Raw genomic sequence first — 19882 nt, forward strand, 5'->3', positions numbered from 1 at the left:
AGAGGCCAGAGTTCAGGATGACTGAAGAGCTGCAAAACAACAAAAAGCTCTAGAGATCTGCAGAATAGTCTAAAGGTTTTTTCTGAGTAATAATTGGGGCTGGGTGAAGGAAATCATTTGAGTACTATTCAACAAGACCAACAAAAAAATAACATAAGCAGTAAATCAAATAATCCCTGGACCTCACTGAGCTGGGAATAGTTCATGTTACCAGCCAGAACAGAGCTCCTAATACATGGGGCATTGGATAGCATCTTCAGGAGAGTTATGCTTTACTAGTGGGACCAAATTAGCCCTAGAATAAAAACTGCTATGGATTAACCCTAACAAACCTTAAAAACAAGCCTCAAAATGTTCAAATTGATCAAGTAACTTCCTGTGTGCCACCATAAGTTCCACACTTTTAAAAATAAAACAAAACCCAGCATTCAACAATGTAAAAATCACAATGTCCAGCATCTAATAAAAAATTACCAGACATGCCTTACTATGTGATTATTTCATCATATATACAATGTTATATCATTATGTTGTACACCCAAAACTAATATGTTGTATGCCAACATACTTCAATAGAAAAATAATAGTAGTAATAAAAAGAAAAAAATTATTAGACATGCAAAGAAACAGAAAAAATATATATAACCCATAACCGGGGGGAAAAATCAGTCAATAGACACCCTGGAATGACAGATATAATGGAATTAACAGACACTTTAACAATTATTATAAGTATATTGTAGGATATGAATGAAATAGGGAACACAGTGATAGAAGATATTTAAAAAGATCCAAATAGAAATTGTAAATATTAAAAATACAATACCCAAAATGAAAGATATATATAATGAAATTAAGAGCAAATTAGACACAGCAGAAAAAAAGATCTGTGAACTTGAAAACAGCAATAGGCACTACCCAAGATAAAGAGAAAACAAAATGAGAAAAAAGCACAGAGCCTCAGTGAAGTGTGTGAAACTATGAAACTGAGTAATGTGTACAACAGGAGCCTAGGAATGAGAGAAGAAAAAAGGAAGACATAAAAATTATTGGTCAAAAGTAATGGCATTTCTTCTAAATGTGATGAAGACCACAAATCCACAGAAACTCAGGTAACCCCCAGCAAAAGAAAGAAAACCACACCAAGGCACATACTACAATCAGGTTGCTGAGAACTATTGATAGAGAAATCTTAAAAGTATCCAGAGAGGATCATCTGGGTGGCTCAGTCGGTTAAGCTTCTGAATCTTGATTTCAGCTCAGGTCGTGAAAGCCCTGTGTAGGGCTCCACACTGACATCTCAGAGCCTGCTTGGGATTCGCTCTCTCCTTCTCTCTGCCCCTCCCCTGCATGCACACGCACTCTCTCTTTCTCTCAAATAAACATTTTTTTAAAAATCCAGAGAAAAACATAATTTATACAGGAAAATAAAAATAACGGTAGACTTGTGAAAAAGCAATCCCAGAGAACAATTGAATGATACTATTTTAGATTTGCTATTCTGGCTGGGAGCTGTTGGCAGTTCACCAATAAAAGTCTGGGCAGGGACTATTAGTACCTTACCAGCCACCAGTGATAGTCCCCTCATTATGAGCCAGCCATTGGCTGATCTGACTCTAAAACTCAATTTTAGTCATCTTCCTGGAACTAGTCTTAGTTCTATTATAGGTCATGTTCCCCATATTTTGAGACAGATATTTGCACAGAATATTACTGGAAAGTACTCTCGGGGACACTTGTAAGAAAGTGATGGAGTTGGGATGGGGCAAAAGAAAAAGTTGAACTACAGTGCAATTGCAACAGAGGCCTCAGCTGATCCCATGAGGGGCTCTGAAGCTGAGATGGCTCTTCAGAATTGTCCCAAACAGAGAAAGTGCTAGGCCTTTTTACCTTTATGTAAACCAGTCACTGAATATGGGTTGATTCTGAAGAGGAGGTGTAACCTTGAGTGAGACAACTCCCTTCTGCCAAGCATACAGTTCCTAAAGAGGACTGCAGCCAATAGTCCTGGCAGCTGGGGGAATTCATGACATAGCAGTGAATGGAGGTCTGCGTGGAACACCTCATCCTCACCACAGAGGACCCCTAGCATTAAAAAGAACAAAAAGCGGCGAGGGGTTGGTGGGGAGGATTTCTGTTAATATGATACCAGAGAGAAAGGGGGACAGAGGGAGGAGAGGTTGTGAGAATCAGTTTTCATTTAGTTTTTACTTTAGCATTTACTAATTTTAATTTCTCTTGTTAAAAAGTTATTTCCATTTATTGTAGATGATTTGGAAACAAAAGTTTAAATCACCCATAATCTTACCAACCAGATACAGCCCTATGAAAATCTTGAAGTTCTTTCTCCAGGACTTTATGTCTTTTAATGGTTCAAGAAAAAGTAGCTCTTTTTTTTGTCTTCTAAAACTTCTATGGCTGGTTAGGATTTGAGATTGGTAATAAATTTCCCAAAACTTCATGCCGAAGCTAAAAATACAATGATCAAGACCTGCCATTCTTGTTCATTATGTACAATGTCTCAGATTTTTACATTTGTGGGCTTTCATCAGCTTTCAGGTTACTTGGAAGTTCTGAAGACTGCATTCTGTCTCATGATTCTCACGATCTGATTTGTCAGGCAGCACCTTATGCTCGAGCAAAGAGTCCAAATTTCTTTCTCTTCCCCAGCTTAATTGATACTCTTGTGTCCCCTCCACTAAGACTCATGCCACCTATTGCTAGGCTAGAAATTATCAAGCACGATAATCATTGTTCATTAAACTGAAAATCAAATTTTAACATCAAACAATAGATTGGAAGGAATCACCCAAATGTTGGTTGAATTTAACTTTTGGAATCATTGTTGGATAATTTCTACAATGACTATCTTTTGTTTTGTTTATTTAAACTATTAGGAAGTTTGATTTTGGTGACTCATGGGCAGCAGGGCCATCTGCAGGTCTCCTCTGATGCAGCTCTGATTAGTCCTGAATTGTCTTCTTAAAAGGGATTCGACTCTACTGAATATTTATGGCTTTATAATGTCAAATACAAAGTGATATGAAGCACAAATTTAGGAAGCATAAATTTACAGTTACAAATCCCTGTTAGGGATTTTTTAACCCACTGACCTAATATCAATTGTTGTATGTATAATTATAGACAAAATAATAAACATAATGTATCAGACCTTCAATATATATGGAATGAGCATAAATATTGGGATCATGCAGGACTGGGTTCTAATTGTGGCTCCATTACATTAACATTTTTAATCTTTCTGACATGCAGTTTCCATATTTATAAAATGAGAATGATACTTCCTTCTTGACATCTTTGAGAGCCCAAATGAGATAACATGTATAAAGTGCCTGGCATAGAATATGCATACAATGTGTCCCAATGAACAATAGTTCCCTTTCCCTTAAAATTAAAACAAACACGTAAGAAAATCTAAAGACTATTTATTGCCTTTGTACCCAGTCTGTTTAAGAGTTGTAAAATATACCATTACCTTTTGGGGGAAAATGGAGTTTGAAGGAACTGTCTTCTTAGGATACTTATTATCCACTGTGCCCTCTGTTTTCATTTTTATGCCTTTTACATTTTAAATATATGTAGATAACTGCAAAGAACATTTCCTCAAGATAATTACAAGCAATTGATAAACAGTACATGCTGAATTGGGGGGATATGAAGGCTTATTTTTTAATGTGTATATCCTTGTAACTGTTCTAAATTCTATCATTTTTTTTCAAGTGAAAACAAATAAATATAAATATCTGGAAAAGGAAAATATATGAGATTATCCTTATATAAAAAATAAATAAGGGGTGTCTGGGTGGCTCAGTCAGCTAAGCATCCCACTTCAGCTCAGGTCATGAACTGTTTGAGTTCGAGCCCCATGTTGGCTTGTGTTGAAAGCTCAGAGCCTGGAGCCTGCTTCGGATTCTGTGTCTCCCTCTCTCGCTGTCCTCCCTCCCTTGCTTGTGCTCTCTCTCTCTCTCAAAAATAAACATTAAAAGGGGCGCCCAGGTGGCTCAGTCGGTTAAGCGTTCAACTTCGGCTCAGGTCGTGATCTCACAGTCTGTGAGTTCAAGCCCCCCACCCCTACCCCTCCCCCGTCCGGCTCTGTGCTGACAGCTCAGAGCCTGGATCCTGCTTCGGATTCTGTTTCTCCCTCTCTCTCTGCCCCTCCCCCGCTCACACTCTCTCTATCAAAAAATGAATAAGCGTTAAAAAAAAATTTTTTTTAAACATTAAAATATGATAATTCCTTCTCTCCACCCTTCAAGTCTTTGCTTCTACATGGAACAAGACAGAAAAGGAGAAGGCTTAACTGAACAATTCAGATTTGGGATAAACTTTCTAAATTCTTAATATATACTCTCAAGGGAACCCGAATTATGTAGTAGACAATTATTTCTCTTTGCAGACTTTTCTACCAAGAACTCAGAAAAATCTTTGCCTTGGGGGATTTTATCATCTATGTAGAAAGCTGATGCAAATACAGTTACCTTGGTAAATACTACACCAAGACAAGATCCTTTGCTTATCCAGCATTTAAGACATGTTGGAAGCATGAATTATGCTATGATGATCCATAAAGTCCAGGCTGAGCTAAAAGAAATATAGTAAAACCTGTGCTATCTGGAAAACACAGGCCAGAATAATTAGTAATTAATCATTTTACTACTGGTTTCCAAAGACTTCCGAATCACATTAATTGGCCTTTGTTAACATCTACTATGTTATTGTGTGTTATTTGCAGTAACAGTCACCAGTCCCTCTCATCTTCACCTGACTGAATCAGACTGTGTCCTTAGTACTTAGCTGAGGCAACCCCTCCTCTATGAAGTGGCTCTCTTGTGTGTGCTCCCAAAAGACCCCATGCCTACGTCCAGTACTGAGCTTACCACAATTTGTTAAAATAATTTGCTTACCTGTCTGTCTCCTTCCATCAAACCATGAGCTTCTAGAGGCTAGGAACTGTCTTGTTCATTATTACCTCCAATACCTATCAGTGCCTAGCATACACTTAGGAGAGATTCAAGAGATGTTAAATGAAATAAATAGCTAGCTGCATGGATCTGTCTTGGGCATGGGGCACCGAAGTCTCTAAATGAGATTTTATAGAATAAATGTTTCTGAAAAGCTCTCTTGTACAGTGTCTATGATTTTCACAGAACCAATCAGTTTTTGATCCTCATTATTCACAACTCCATATTTGTGAACTCATCTGCTTTAACCCTCAAACTGACACTTGCAGCACCTTCACGGTCATCCCTGGACATACCCAGAGCGGCATAATATTTGAATCACCAACTCGCATGTTTCCAACTAAGGCTGAACAAGGTGACATTCTGCCTTCTTATTTCAGCTCTCATACTCTAAGTAATCATCCTTTTTTTGCAGTCTATGTGGTGCTATGTTTTTTTGCATTATTGTGCTTTTGGTCTGTGGTTTCACTATTTAAAATTAACCCCAAGCATAGAGCTAAAGTGCTATCTTTAGCTAGTATACCCTAGGCATACCAAAACTGGAATGTATCTTACAGAGAAAATGCATGTGTTAGATAAGCTTCATTCAGGCATGAGTTATAGCACTGTCGGCTATGAGTTAACGTTAATGCATCAACAACATATATTAAATAATATGTCTTTAAACAAACACACACAAAACAAGGTTATGAATTAATGGATTGATGAAAATGTGATCAGAATCTCACAGGAACCTAAACTTGTAATTATCCTAGAAGCAAGTTTTCAGTATTTGCTAACTCAGTATCCATGGTGACTTTATAGAACATTATTGCAAATAATGAGAATCAGTTATTTGCATTGCCATATGTTTACAAAGCAGTGGAGGTGTCATTACTGATTTTTCCCCTATACATTTCTATATTTCCTGTATTTATTACAAGCATGTACTAATTTTATTACAAGGATAATATTTTTCGGAATATATATATTGTTGGAGATAGTGTGGTATGATGAGTACAAAACACTGATTTAGCAGTCAGATCTGGGTTTGAGTTACTGTTCTGTCATTCACTAGCCACGTAACTTTGGAAAAGTTATTTAACTTTTCACAGCTGTTTCCCCGTGTGTAAAACAGGGATGATATTATGTACCTTGGGGAGTTATTTTGAGAGTTAGAAACAATATATCTAAAATATCCAGCTCACAATGTAGTACACAATGCACTCTCAATTAAAACACAGCTATTAATATTATTAGCTTTCTGCTGGGACCAAATTGCAGAGACCCAAGCAAGCCTCAGAGGCTCACAGGACTTAGGGCATTCATGTTTCATCCCAATTGCTAACCCCATTCACAAGCACAAGTTTTATAGATTCGGTGCTTCAGCTTCTCTCCACTTGTGTTCGTTCGGTCAACTATTTTTTTAGTGTCCAAATGTGCAAGAACTTTTCCAGTTCTCTTTTCTGATGTGCTAAATCATGTGATTTCGACCTTTGTGGAACTACAGTGACTTTGAACTTGGCTTATATACCCCATCAAATACCAGGATATGGGAGCTGGGACAATTAACTCTAAAAAGTAGCCTATTTTAGAAAGAGCTTCTTTTTAATCAAGTCCCATCAGATATTTGCTTAGGTACAGTCCCAGCTGTTTGCCTTTTAAACTGTTTAATATGTGTGGCATGATAGTGCTTGATTTTCCCACAATGACCTCCCAAAGGTGTTCTACGTACTTCTTCCTTTTAAAAATTCGTATTCTGCTCTCTCTCTACCAAGCTGGGAAGATTAAACTACCAGTACATTTATAAGAGTCTAGCCTGAGATGGTCAATAGGATCTGACTGTTGTACAGATTTAGCATACTTCTAAATTGGAAGCTCTATTTCAAAAAGGAATTTTTGAGAATAATTGAATCCGCACCTCAGATAAATTTAATAAGAATGACTTGGACATAATTCATGCTTCTAGAAATAAACTCACAGTGGGAGTTCCACTTGGTCTCCCATACAGGGAGGGGCAGCAGTGTATTTCTGTGTGCCCCCCCCATCATGATCTCAACTGTGTTGTCCTGTTCCTTAGTATAAGAGCACTTGAGATGTCACTATCTGTGTACCCATGTGTTGTCCAAGAGGCTGACAAAATCCCTCCACGCATGGCTCAGTGTGCCACTGCTGCCATTACCAACACAGCTTTGCTGACCTCACCCTTCAGTGTTTTCCTCTTGTCTCTGCTTTTATGCTGCATTCTGCTTTTCTCCTGCACACTGAAATGGCCTCTCCGTACATCCTCTTTGCTTTTGCTTCAGCTCTGAAGCCATGTTGGAGAGACTATTTACCTTTGGGAAATGAATATTCTTTTGCCACCAACCCCCTCACCATGTGTTTCTTCTGTAACACACCCTGGATCTTGGGAACAGGAAACAGTAAGTAGTTTTTTTCATTCCAGAACATCCTGGGCCATAGCTACACAGCAGGGATCAAAGCAGGCACACATCAAAAACACCCCAACCGAGAGGAGCAGCCCTCAAGCTTCAGCGCCTCTGGCTCTTGTTATCATCACTGCCTGTGAGTCATTTGTATCTCATCTCATCTCTTTCCCCTGTCTGCTGTTCCTTCTCCAGGCTCTGCGAGAAATCTGTTCTTTACCAAAAACTTTCTTAACAATTCAAGATAAAAACTCCTTCAACTTTTCCCATCTTTCTTCCTCATATAATTAGTAATAGATAAATAATTTCAGTGATATTCATTTGACATTTCTTAAGCCCTTATTGTGTGCCAGATACCATGCTAAGTGATGAGCCTTAAAAAATGAATGACACACTCCCTACTCTTAAGGAGCTTTTGAGTAATGGAGCAAGACAGCCAACACATAAACAGTTCTAATATAGTATAATACAATCAGTGGTGGAGGCAGGCAAAGGGGCCTTTGGGAGTAAATAAGAGGGATGCTATTTCTCAGATAAGGCGAAGCCCCTAGCTGAGTATTTTTCCAGGCAGTGGGTGCTGGGCTGTTGAGGAGGGGTACGCAGGAAAAGGGCGAATCATAGGGATGAGATACAGATCTGTTCTGTTAGGGAAGAATAATAGAAGCAGAAGTGCTGAACTACGTATTTGAGGCAGGGAGTTACTGGAGACACAGCTGGGAAGAAAGAACATAAAAATTTATCTGACTCATATTCAAAAATTTGGGCTTTATCCTATAAAGATGAGCTTTACTAAAACGCATCCTCCTGTGTCTGCTTGAATAACAGGCCCCCAAACAAGTTCATGTCCTCATGCCAAAAACCCCTGATTATCAACCTTATAAAACTTAAAAAACAACAACAACAAAAACCAACCAAACAAACAAAAAACCATTGTAAATGTGATGAAAATAAAGATCCTGAGATAGAGCGATCATCCCAGATTATCTGGGTAGACCCAATATAATCACAAGGGTCCTTATAGAAGAAAGACAGGAGGAATACGGAAGACAGATGTGAAGAGATGGAAGCAAAAAACAGAAGAGAAAATGCTGCGCAGCTGGCTTCAAAACAGGAAGGGGCCACAAGTCAAAGAATAGAAGCAGCCTCTAGAAGCCGGAAAAGTCAAGGAAATAGATTCTCCCCTAGAGGCTCCAGAAGGAAAGTGACCTTGTCCTACCAATTTAGACTTCTGACCTCTAGAACCATAAGATAATAAATGTGTGTTGTTTGGGTCACTAAGTGTGTGGTAATAATAGGAAATTAATACAACTCCTGAAGACCAGAAATTTTGGGGTTTTTTTCTTCTGTATCTTAAACAGTACCAGAATACACCACCCCAAAATATGCCTCTTTGGCATGTGGGTTATTTTGAGCTAAAGGCTACTGAGAACCAGAACACCCAGAAAAAGATCTAAAATCAGGGCACACGTTTCCCTTTTGTAAAAGAAATTCACATTTATGGAGGAAATTTCCATTTGTAAAGATGTCCCTCTTTCCTATAACAGGAAAAGGAGAACTCAACAACTCACCAATGGAGAAGGCACTGACAAATCTGGTTAACAAACCTTATTAAACCTTATTACACTGTTGCTTACTATACGTTTTCTGGCCACCTTCTCACAACTTACCTTTCTTCCCAAAAGCCCTCTACCCCTTTATCAACCACCCGCAAAATGTAAAAGCTTACCATGACTATTTATGTAACTCATACTTCTGCAGTTAAGCAATTTCAGCTGGGCTCAGGATAGTTTTTCTGGTCTTGCCTGACCTGGAATGTCCTCAGCTGAGATGAATCGTCTTCATTTCATGTGGTCTCTCACCTTCTAAGCAGGCTAGCCTGGGCTTTTTTTCACGGCAGAGACAAAAGTCCTAAGACACAGAGTGGACTTGGGCAATACCTCTAGAGGATTAGGCCTGGAACTGGCACAGCATCTCTTCTACCACATTCCATTGGTCTAAGGAAGTCACAGACCAGCCCAGTTTCGAGGAGTGGGAAAACAGATTCCATCTCTTGATAGAAAGAGTTATAAAGACAGATTGCAGAGGGCATGAATAAGGGCCACCATTTGTCATCAATCTTCCACATGACCCAATGATTCTTTTCTGTCTTACCTCAGCATCATAACTACTCTCCTTCTGAAGTGACAGAGATAATAATAGCTGACATTTATTGAGCACTTGTTGCCAGGCAGTATTCTAAGTACTTTGCATTAGTAATTTATTTTATTCTCAGAAGAACTCTTTGAGGTAAGTATAATTATTACTGGCATATTAAAAGAGGAAACAAAGGCACAAGGAGGTAAAATAATTTAAGAGATCCTTTCCACCAGGAAAAAAAGAAAAGATCTCAGAGGAGCCATGTGATGCTGCTGAGAATTAAGACAGAATTGAACAGCTCTCCAGATCATCTGAAGGCATGAACACTTTTCCATAGCCTCCGGTCACAACAAAAGGCATTCCTTTTCCACAAGATTCAGACGCTAAAGCACTCAAGAGAATGAAGCTGTCCCACCATTGTTAAAGAGAGAGTTGTACATTTACAGTCTCAGCCAATGATTTTTAAAAGGCAAAATTTTAAATCATCTTTAACGGGAAGAATTCCTCTGTGTAAGTTTTCTTCACCATCCCTATAGAATCCGTTTTGCTTTAATTCCAGCAATCTGAATCAAGTGACAATGATGCCGGACACTGGGAACATCAGGAATTATAGGAACTTACAATTTGACATAGCAAAGTAAACTGGAATTAATGACACAATACTAGAAGAAGAACCAACGAGGTAGTTCTAGAGAATTGAGTCTTTCCGTAGAGCCAAAAATGACCCTGACTGGCCTCAACTTTGAAGCATGCTCTAACCAATAAGAACAAGGTCCCTTGCCTCTCTGTCTGATCTACCTCTGATCTTGCCTTTTAAGCTTTTCCTACCCTGATAACAGGCATCTAAGTTCTATTGTGCCTGCCTTGCTTTAGCCAGCCTGCATGCCCTATTGTGTTTCTCCATCTTGTCTTAACTACCAACTTAGATCTAATGAGCCTGAATCTTCAGAGAGAGAATCTGTATTTCTAAAAAGTATCCCAGGTGATTCTTATGACAATGTAGATTTGGTAAACACTGCTTTATCTCTCATGTAGCATGATTTTAACTAACATGACTATTTGAATCTAGAAAGATCACAGCTTAATTCTTATTGGCTTGACAGACTCCTACAAGCTGGGTTCATGAAAATTGGTTTCCATGGTGGGAAGTAAATTTTGCCAGGGAACTCAGTCTGGACATTCATATTGGGTATAGCCCAATTGAAAGACAAGACCTAGAGCCCCACCCCTGATAATCAAAAGTGACATAGAAAAGTGCTCTCTGGGGGCACCTGGGTGGCTCAGTCAGTTAGGTGTCTGACTTCGGCTCATGTCATGATCTCACTGCTCGTGGGTTCGAGCCCCGCGTTGGGCTCTGTGCTGACAGCTCAGAGCCTAGAGCTTACTTCAGATTCTGTGTCTCCCCCCTCTCTGCCCCTCCCATGTTCATGCTCTGTCTCTCTCTGTCTCTCAATAATGAATAAATGTTAGAAAAAGAAAAAGAAAAGTGCTCTCGCATCCATATGGGCCACACATGGGCTGTCAGAAGTAAATGGTCTCTGGTGGAGAGAAAAGATTAAAATTGACAAATATGAAAATATGCTTTGACATACCCCAAATCTAGTTGTTATACTCCACACCAAGGCCATTTCAATTCTTTTTTTTTTTTCATTCTTTTTTTTTTCAATATACGAAATTTATTGTCAAATTGGTTTCCATACAACACCCAGTGCTCATCCCAAAAGATGCCCTCTTCAATACCCATCACCCACCCTCCCCTCCCTCCCACCCCCCATCAACCCTTAGTTTGTTCTCAGTTTTTAAGAGTCTCTTATGCTTTGGCTCTCTCCCACTCTAACCTCTTTTTTTTTTTTCTTCCCCTCCCTCATGGGTTCCTGTTAAGTTTCTCAGGATCCACATAAGAGTGAACACATATGGTATCTGTCTTTCTCTGTATGGCTTATTTCACTTAGCATCACACTCTCCAGTTCCATCCACGTTGCTACAAAGGGCCATATTTCATTCTTTCTCATTGCCACGTAGTACTCCATTGAAGGCCATTTCAATTCTAAGTTGAAAGTAAAAGCAATGAGACTTTTACTAATAAGTTAGATACACTTTTCAAACTTTAATATCCTAACATGTAAATGGGAGGTTTGTACTAGATAATCTCTAAGCTCCTTTATACTAATCTTGGATTCTGCGTTGGTCTAGTCAAAGAAAATATAACTAGTCATTGGTATGACTGAAATGTTTATTGAATTGATAGTCGTTTTACTATATTAATCTGACTGTTAATTCAATAAAGACCAACAAATCTATTTATTTCTGTAAACCCAGCTAATGTTTCCAACTTAATCCAAGTTCGGACATCGGGCAGGGAGGAAGAAGGAACTCCTTGTCACTTCCTTTTCTCTTCACCTCTTACATTCCCAGAAGCTCTGAAAGAAGCCAGTGGTCCAATGACTGATTAAATAGTTTTCCTCCATTCCATAGTAGAGAAATTCATTTAATGCCCTTCATAGAAGAGATGGCACCACTGTCTCTTCTACCCTATTTCAAATGTGAACTTTATACTGATTCTTTCAAATCTATGTTCTACTAGTTAGAAGCTTCACAGCCATAACAATCTAAAATAGATCTTCTCAATGTAACAGTTAAAATGTAATTTCAGTGCAATTGGAGCCTTTCTAAATCAGTTGTTAAAAGAAATTCCTGATTAATGAATATAAATAATAACACATTACCCACTCAGAAATGTGTCCTCATACAAAAATATATAAAAAAGCAATTTAGCTCAACAGTAGATGATTCAAACAAAAAATCTATAGTGTCCACTCAGAAGTGTGAACACTAAAAATGAAAGTGATTTTTAAGATGTAGTTTCTTCGAATAATTGTCTCAACTGTATATGACCAGGCAGTTATGATGAACTTAGCTAAAGAAAGATCATGAGAGATTTATAGTGGTAAAAAAAAAAAAAAGCTAGCAAATCGGATTGAATGTGAATTTCTGCATTTATGATTGATGCCAGAAAAAGTCATTGTAGCAGTTTCACGGAATATCTCACAGCTTGAATGCACATTTTTGTGCCATTATCAGCAGTTGCAAACTAAACCTCAAAGCTTGCATGGTAAAAACAAAACAAAACAACAACAAAAAACAAAACAAAAAAAAAAAAAAAACAAAGCTCGCATGGTAAGCTATCAGAATCTAATTTAATTTCCGCCCCCCCTTGACCTTTTTTTTTTTATATGTAACATAAGCAGAGTTTGGAAATAAGTCAATTTGACAAGTCTGACTTGAGCATCTTTAATGAATTCTTTTCTGATATTTCACTTCTTCATAATTATATTTGATGTCCTATCAAATATCTGGCCAGACGTTGAATTATAAAATATCATTAAAGCCCCATAACTTATGCACAACTTTGCCATGTTTTCTTTTATGTGTGGCTTCTCTCCTTCTCTTCCCCTGTGTGCCCTTGTACTATTCTGACCTTCTGAGAAGCAACTTAATTCTGGCAGAGGTTTTCAATGTGACACCTCATTTTACAAACTTGATTGGAATTCAGGGTATTGAATCATGGCTTGAATAGTTTGAGCTAAGCTACAGCATTATATTTCAAAAATATCCTAAAAAACAATCTTCCCACCCATTTTCTACAGTGGCCCAAGGCCATTTGATTATAAAATATATGCGTTATTGAATATACATTTTTTTAAAAAATGGGTATTCTCTTCATAAACCATAATAATAGCATCCTCATCAATTATAGATATTACTTTGCTAAATGGGTTCACCTTTTCCTTTTTTTGAGTTATGCTCCCAGAGTCATTTTGAGATAGTGAATTAACCTATAGAAGGATGAAGTGTTGTTCATTCACCTCTTCATTCATTCATTTTTAGGCATTGTTCTTTTTTAAAAAAATTTTTTTTAATGTTTATTTTCGATAGAACACAAGGCGAGAAAGAGAAAAGAGAGATACAGCATCTGAAGTATGCTCCAGTCTCTGAGCTGTCAGCACAGAGCCCGACACAGGGCTAGAACCCACAGACCATGAGATCATGACTTGAGCTGAGGTCAGTCGTCCAACAGACTGAGCCGCCCAGGCACCCCTTCTAGGCATTGTTCTTGGTCCTAGAGACCCATACATGGATCCTGCTGCCAAGGCCATGATCCACAATTAACTGCTGCCTTTTAAAAATTTTATCTATCAATTTATTGCTTCATATTGGAAGAATATAGAGCTGCCTTTGCCATATCATGAAGTAAGTACTGGATATTGCTCAAATGGACATATAATTAGCTTCTCACTTGTTTGAGTTTAGGAAATACTGCTGTTTATTTGTTTAAATTTGAAGGCAATAAAAAGCTTGATGTTGTCACAGAGATTAGTATTAAAACTTTAAAAAAACATATACTGAGGGGCACCTGGGTAGCTCAGTTGGTTAAGAATCTGAATCTTGATCTCAGCTCAGGTTTTGATCTCAGGGTCGTGACTTCAAGCCCCACACTGGGCTCCACACTGGGTGTGAAGCTGACTCACAAAAAAAAAAAAAAAAAAAAAAAAAAACCATATACTGAGCACATAACCCTATTATTATTACACACCAACCTCATTTGGGCTTGAGAATAAATGTGTTGGCTATTTTGACTGTTAGGTGTCAGGACAGTGACCTAAAAGTAACCAAAAGACCCATTTATCCAAAATAACTTCCTTGACAGTCAACCCTAATACTAAAAATTTATACCATTCATTCATCTAATCATCCATTCATTTGTTCACTCACTTATACTGGCTATGTGTTCTGCATTGTGCTAGACAATGGGGATAAAAGACTAAATAAAAACACCCTAATCTTGATGTAGAGAAGCTGACAGATTGGTTGGGGAAGCAAATAAATTGCCAATTATAATACAATACAGGTGTTACAATGGGGAAATACAAAGCTGTGAGGTAATGCATGTCATATGTTGTATATTCTTGGGGCTATATTGTCTATCCTAATTAAATAAAACATCTCAATGAGTGCAAAAAATAATAAATTAGGCAAACACTTGTGCTCATGCAAACTCTAATGAAGTCTGATGAAGAAAGGGACTTTGGGGCACCGGGTTGGCTCAGTCGGAAGGGCACACAACTCTTGATCTTGGAGTTTGAGCTCCATATCGGGTGTAGATTAAAAAACTTTAGAAGAGGGAGTTTCTCTTTTGATTCACTACCATATACATAGTGTACACACTATTTGTAAGTCTTAACAGTCTTTTTAAAATTTCTTGCCTCCTGCATTATCCAGCCTGCATTAGCATATTATGCCTAATGCCTTTAGTCATAAAATACTATAATCTCACTTTCCCACTTCCAAAGATATGTAACACACCCCCCCCAAGTTGTTCTATATGAAATCTAAGCAGGTCTCTGAAATTTATGTCAAAAATTTTATCAGTTGGTGAACTTCAGCTCCCAACCAAAATTAAGCTCTTAAGACTAGATTTATCCTCTTGCCTGAAATAATAAAAATTAAAACAACAGTGTCCGAGATACTCAACATCATACTATAAAAAATAATGATCACTAAACAAGGTAAGTCATCCAAATGTACCAGCTTAGTGCTATGAAATGTTTCTGTGCTGTGATGCCCAGAAAGTGAACCTAGATAGAATCTAGAAGATTTTAGTTGCGGAGATGAAGCTGAGAATCTGAGGAGAATGCAGTGACTTAAAATTCACAAGAAGGAGTCCCACAGAAGGGAAAACCTACAGAGAGAATTCTGAAGCTCTGCATAATTTCCCCCTTAAGTATTCTGCTGAAATATTTATCAGTGCTTTTATGTAAGCAAATTACCCAAGGCCAAGAGGAATCTGTCTGGATTAGAGGAAAGTATAGTCACCTGCATTGAACTGAGAGTAGGACCTAACTATTACCACCATCCAAACTAGAATCTCATGATTCATAGAGAATTTAGTAGAACACACAGAAAAATTTTGCCTTAGTATTTGGACAGTACTGAAAAATTGGCCTTACGCTGAGCATTTCAATCCCACTTGAGAAATCTTAATAACAAAACTCAAAAGCACCTGTTTCCAAAAACAATGAGTCCCAGAACAAAGCACAAAAATGTTTAAAGAAATATAAATAAACCTAGCAACCAATGAAGTAAAAATGTAAATGCCTGGTAACCAATAAAAATTACCAGGCATGCAAAGAAGCAGAAAAATATAACCCATAATTAAGACAAAAATCAGTCAATTGACACTGACACATATGTTATAGTTACCAGACAGGTATATTAAAATATTCAAAAATTTAAGTAGAGATACAGGAAATATTAAAAAAAAAGACCCAAATAGAAATTCTAGAGATGAAAACTACAACATCTGATATGAAAATACACTAGATGGTATTAACAACAACAGAATTGATTAATCCAAAAGAAGGCAGAAAAAAGGGGAGGGACAAAGAATAGAAGAAATGAACAGAAAACAGTAAGATGGTAGGCTCAAATTTAACCACATCAATAGTCACATTAAATATGAATGGTCTATATATCCCAACTAAAAGATACATATTATCAGATTGATAAAAAAGACCAAACTATATTCAGCCAACAAGAAATTCAGTTTTAAACACAAACATACACATATATACATATGTTTAAAGAGATGGGTCTTTGGGGCACCTGATTGACTCAGTCAGTTTAGAGTCTGACTCTTGATTTCAGCTCAAGTCATGATCTCATGGTTTATGGGATCAAGCCCTGTGTTGGGCTCTGCACTGACAGCACAGAGCCTGCTTGGGATTCTCTCTCTCTCTCTCTCTCTCTCTCTCTCTCTCTCTCTGCCGTACCCTGCTTGCACACTCTGTCTCTCAAACTAAATAAACGTGAAACAAAATTAATAAAAAAATTAAATTAAAAAAGATTATTCTTTGAGATCAATAACTGATAAACCCCTAGCCAGATTTATCAGTGAAAAAAAAGGAAAAAGGTATAGTTACCAATATCAGGAATGAGAAATGCAACATAACTACAGATTCTACAGATATTAAAAAATAATATGGAATTATTATAGACAACATTATACCAATAGATTCACTAGCTTAGGTGAAATGGATAAATTCTTTGAAAGACACAAACTAACAAATCTTATGAAATAGATACCTTAAATGAAATAGATAATCTAGAGTCCCATCTCTACTAAAGAAATAGAATTTGTTATCAAAACCCTGTCAAAAAACAAAAGTTTCAGGCTTAAACGGCTTCACTGATGAAGTCCATCAAACACTGAAGGGAGAAATAATAGTAATCTGTACAGAGTCTTCCAGACAAGTTAAGAGCTGATAACAATTTCCAACTTATTCTTTAAAGCCAACATAAACTAACCAAAAACATTACAAGAAACAATACACTATAGACTAATATCCTACATGAACATAGATGTAAAAGTCTTAAACAGAATCTAAAAGTTGATTAAAATGATAATATGTTTCTGGTTTATCCCAGAAATGCAAAGTTGGTTTAATATTCTAAGAAAATAAATATAATTCACCATATTAACAAACTAATAAATAATATTCATATGATAATCTTAATGAAAACAACAACATAAAGCATTTGACATAATCTAACATCCATTCCTGATTCAAAACCCTCAGTATGTAGAAAATTTCCTCAACCTGATAAAGGACATCTATGAAAAAAGCTATAGCTGACATCACACTTTATGGTGATAGACTCAGTATTTTCTACTTAAGATCAGGAATTAGACAAGGATGTCCTCTTTTACCACTTCTATTTAACACTGTCCTGGAGGTTCTAGTCAGTAAAATAAGGTGAGAAAAGAAATAAAAACCATCTAGATTAGAATAGAAAAAGTAAAACTGTCTTTATTTACAGCAACATGATCTTCTATTAGAAAATATGATGGAATCTACTTAAAAAACTGCCAGAATAAATGAGTTTAGGAAGAATGCAGGATACAACATCAATTTACAAAAATATATTTCCATAAGCTAACATCTAACAAGCAGAAATTCAAATTTAAATAACTACGATTTACATTGGAATAAAATATTTAATAACTACTTACTAAGTGCTGGGCTTTACCACACAGTGACAAATAAACAAGGGCACTGTCTCAAGAAACTCTTAAGTAGGGAAACAAGAACAAAAACAGATAATATACTCCAATAAGTAAAGGAACAAAGATATATGTGGACATTCAGTCAATTGTTATTAACAAATTTCTTTTATTAGTAAACCTATTTTCCCACTGTCTGAGAATGACCCATAATTAATCTAAAATTTCATAAACTGGATTAGCACAACCAGGATTCCTAATGCTATTAGAATAGTTCTTTTTCTGATATTCATGTGCCTAAAGTTAAGAGGATAAGTTATTCCTAATCCACATTTGAGGTTCTTTTGTCTAATCAGTTCTCTGGTCCAGAGAGGGTGAAAAAAGTCTGTTCTGAAAGATTTCAGCTGCGCATTCTTCTTTGCATTTGTACCAACTTGCAGAACCAGAGAACTTAAAAGTGTACTAAGGCCTTAAATAGCTGAGGCACCATTAATCCACTAGGGCTGGCCCAGAATCCTCTTTTGTGCTTTGTGTGTCTGTGTGAAGCAAGAGCTAATTAATTAAAATAAGACTATAATCAACATTTTAAGTAAAATATTTTAAATTCTTCAGAGAAAACAAACTCAAATTCCACTCATTTTATAAACACAATTCTAAGATTATTCTCGTGCTCAATTCACTAAGGCAGTTATTTTAGTGACCTATATTAACTAGGTTGAACAAACAAATTTTATTGAGTTCTTATACTGATGCCCTGAACATAATGATGCCTAGGCTCCACCTTTTTAAGGATATGTCAAAACATATTACACCCAAGCCAGAGACCACAAAGTAAACTATTACTCACATAGCCATGTGCAAAGCAAGGGGATTTCCTGAGAGGCAAGACCCACCAATAAGAGAGCACTCTGGGGGTGCTTGGGTGGCTCAGTCAGTTGAGCGTCTGACTTCAGCTCAGGTCATGATCTCAGAGCTCGTGAGTTCGAGCCCCACATCGGGCTCTGTACTGACAGCTCGGAGCCTGGAGCCTGCTTCGGATTCTGTGCCTCCCTCTCTCTCTGCCCCTAACCCACTTGCATTCTGTCTCTGTCTCTCTTAAAAATAAATAAGCATTAAAACAAATGTTTTTAATGAAATAAAATTAAATTTAAAAAAAAGAGAGAGAGCACTCTGGTATCTACTAGAGAAGACAGAAGATAGAGTGTGCATGGCAGGGGACTATATATATGTCTATCTCCTTCCCCATGACATTTTTCAATGATGCCAGGGCAGACTAATTTTGGCAGTGGTGGGGAGATAAGAGGGGCAGGATATTTGCCTTGCATGATTTATGGAGGTGCAGCAGAAGTGAGTGCACAGATTTTGCTAGTCTATTGGTTTTCACCCTGGGGGAGCAGCTGGGGTGGCTGCCAGTTTCCATCCTGACAGGTGTTGAATGGTTTAGCCAAATGTCATTGTGCTGGGTGATTTAATTCTATCACTCAGCAATCAAGAAGCTCACAAACTAAAGCGGAAGATAGACATGCTAACAATAAAACAATGTAACGTGATACATATAAAAATGGACTTACATAAACGTTTCCAAGAAAAGTATAAAAGAGAGCATTCTGTCTGAGGCATCACAGGAAGGTGATGCTCTATCAGGGTGGTGATAGAAACTAGGCATATACCAGATGGACAACGGAAGGATGAGAAGAAAAAGAAAACTTTTTCCAAGAAAAGTTAGCTAGACTCTATGAACAAAGGGAAGCATGAAATGGTACACAATTGATGAGAAGCAATGAGCAGCTTGGTACTGCTGGAACACAAATGAAAGAGCATGGCAGATGAGGACACAAAGACACAAATGACACAGGCAGGGATCAGGGTATGGGGGATCCCATAGTCATGCTAAAGTGCTTAGACTTTATCTAGTAAGTAATGCAGACCTCTTGAAAGCATCTAAGAATAGAAGGGACATGGTCTAATTTTCCTTTAAGAAGAATCATTCTGACAGTATTATTGGGGAATGGTTGAAGACGCAGATTAGGGACAAGTTAACTGGGAGGCTTCCAGGAGTATCTGTCTACAAGGAGTACTAAAATGTTATTAAGCACATAATAAAATCGAGAAGATAATATTTATCAAAACTTAAGTGTGGGGTTAGAAATAGTACTTATAAGAATACAGACTGGAATCAGTCTGGAATCAGACTGCTTTGGTTTGAATCCCACCTCCACTGAACAAGTTCCTTCAGGCTAAGGAGGATCCAAGGTGCTATAGGAGGGAAGAAGAGTGGATAAGTCTTACGGAGAAGA

The sequence above is a fragment of the Panthera uncia genome, assembly GCF_023721935.1.
Source record: "Panthera uncia isolate 11264 chromosome C1 unlocalized genomic scaffold, Puncia_PCG_1.0 HiC_scaffold_4, whole genome shotgun sequence".
Lineage (NCBI taxonomy): Eukaryota > Metazoa > Chordata > Mammalia > Carnivora > Felidae > Panthera > Panthera uncia.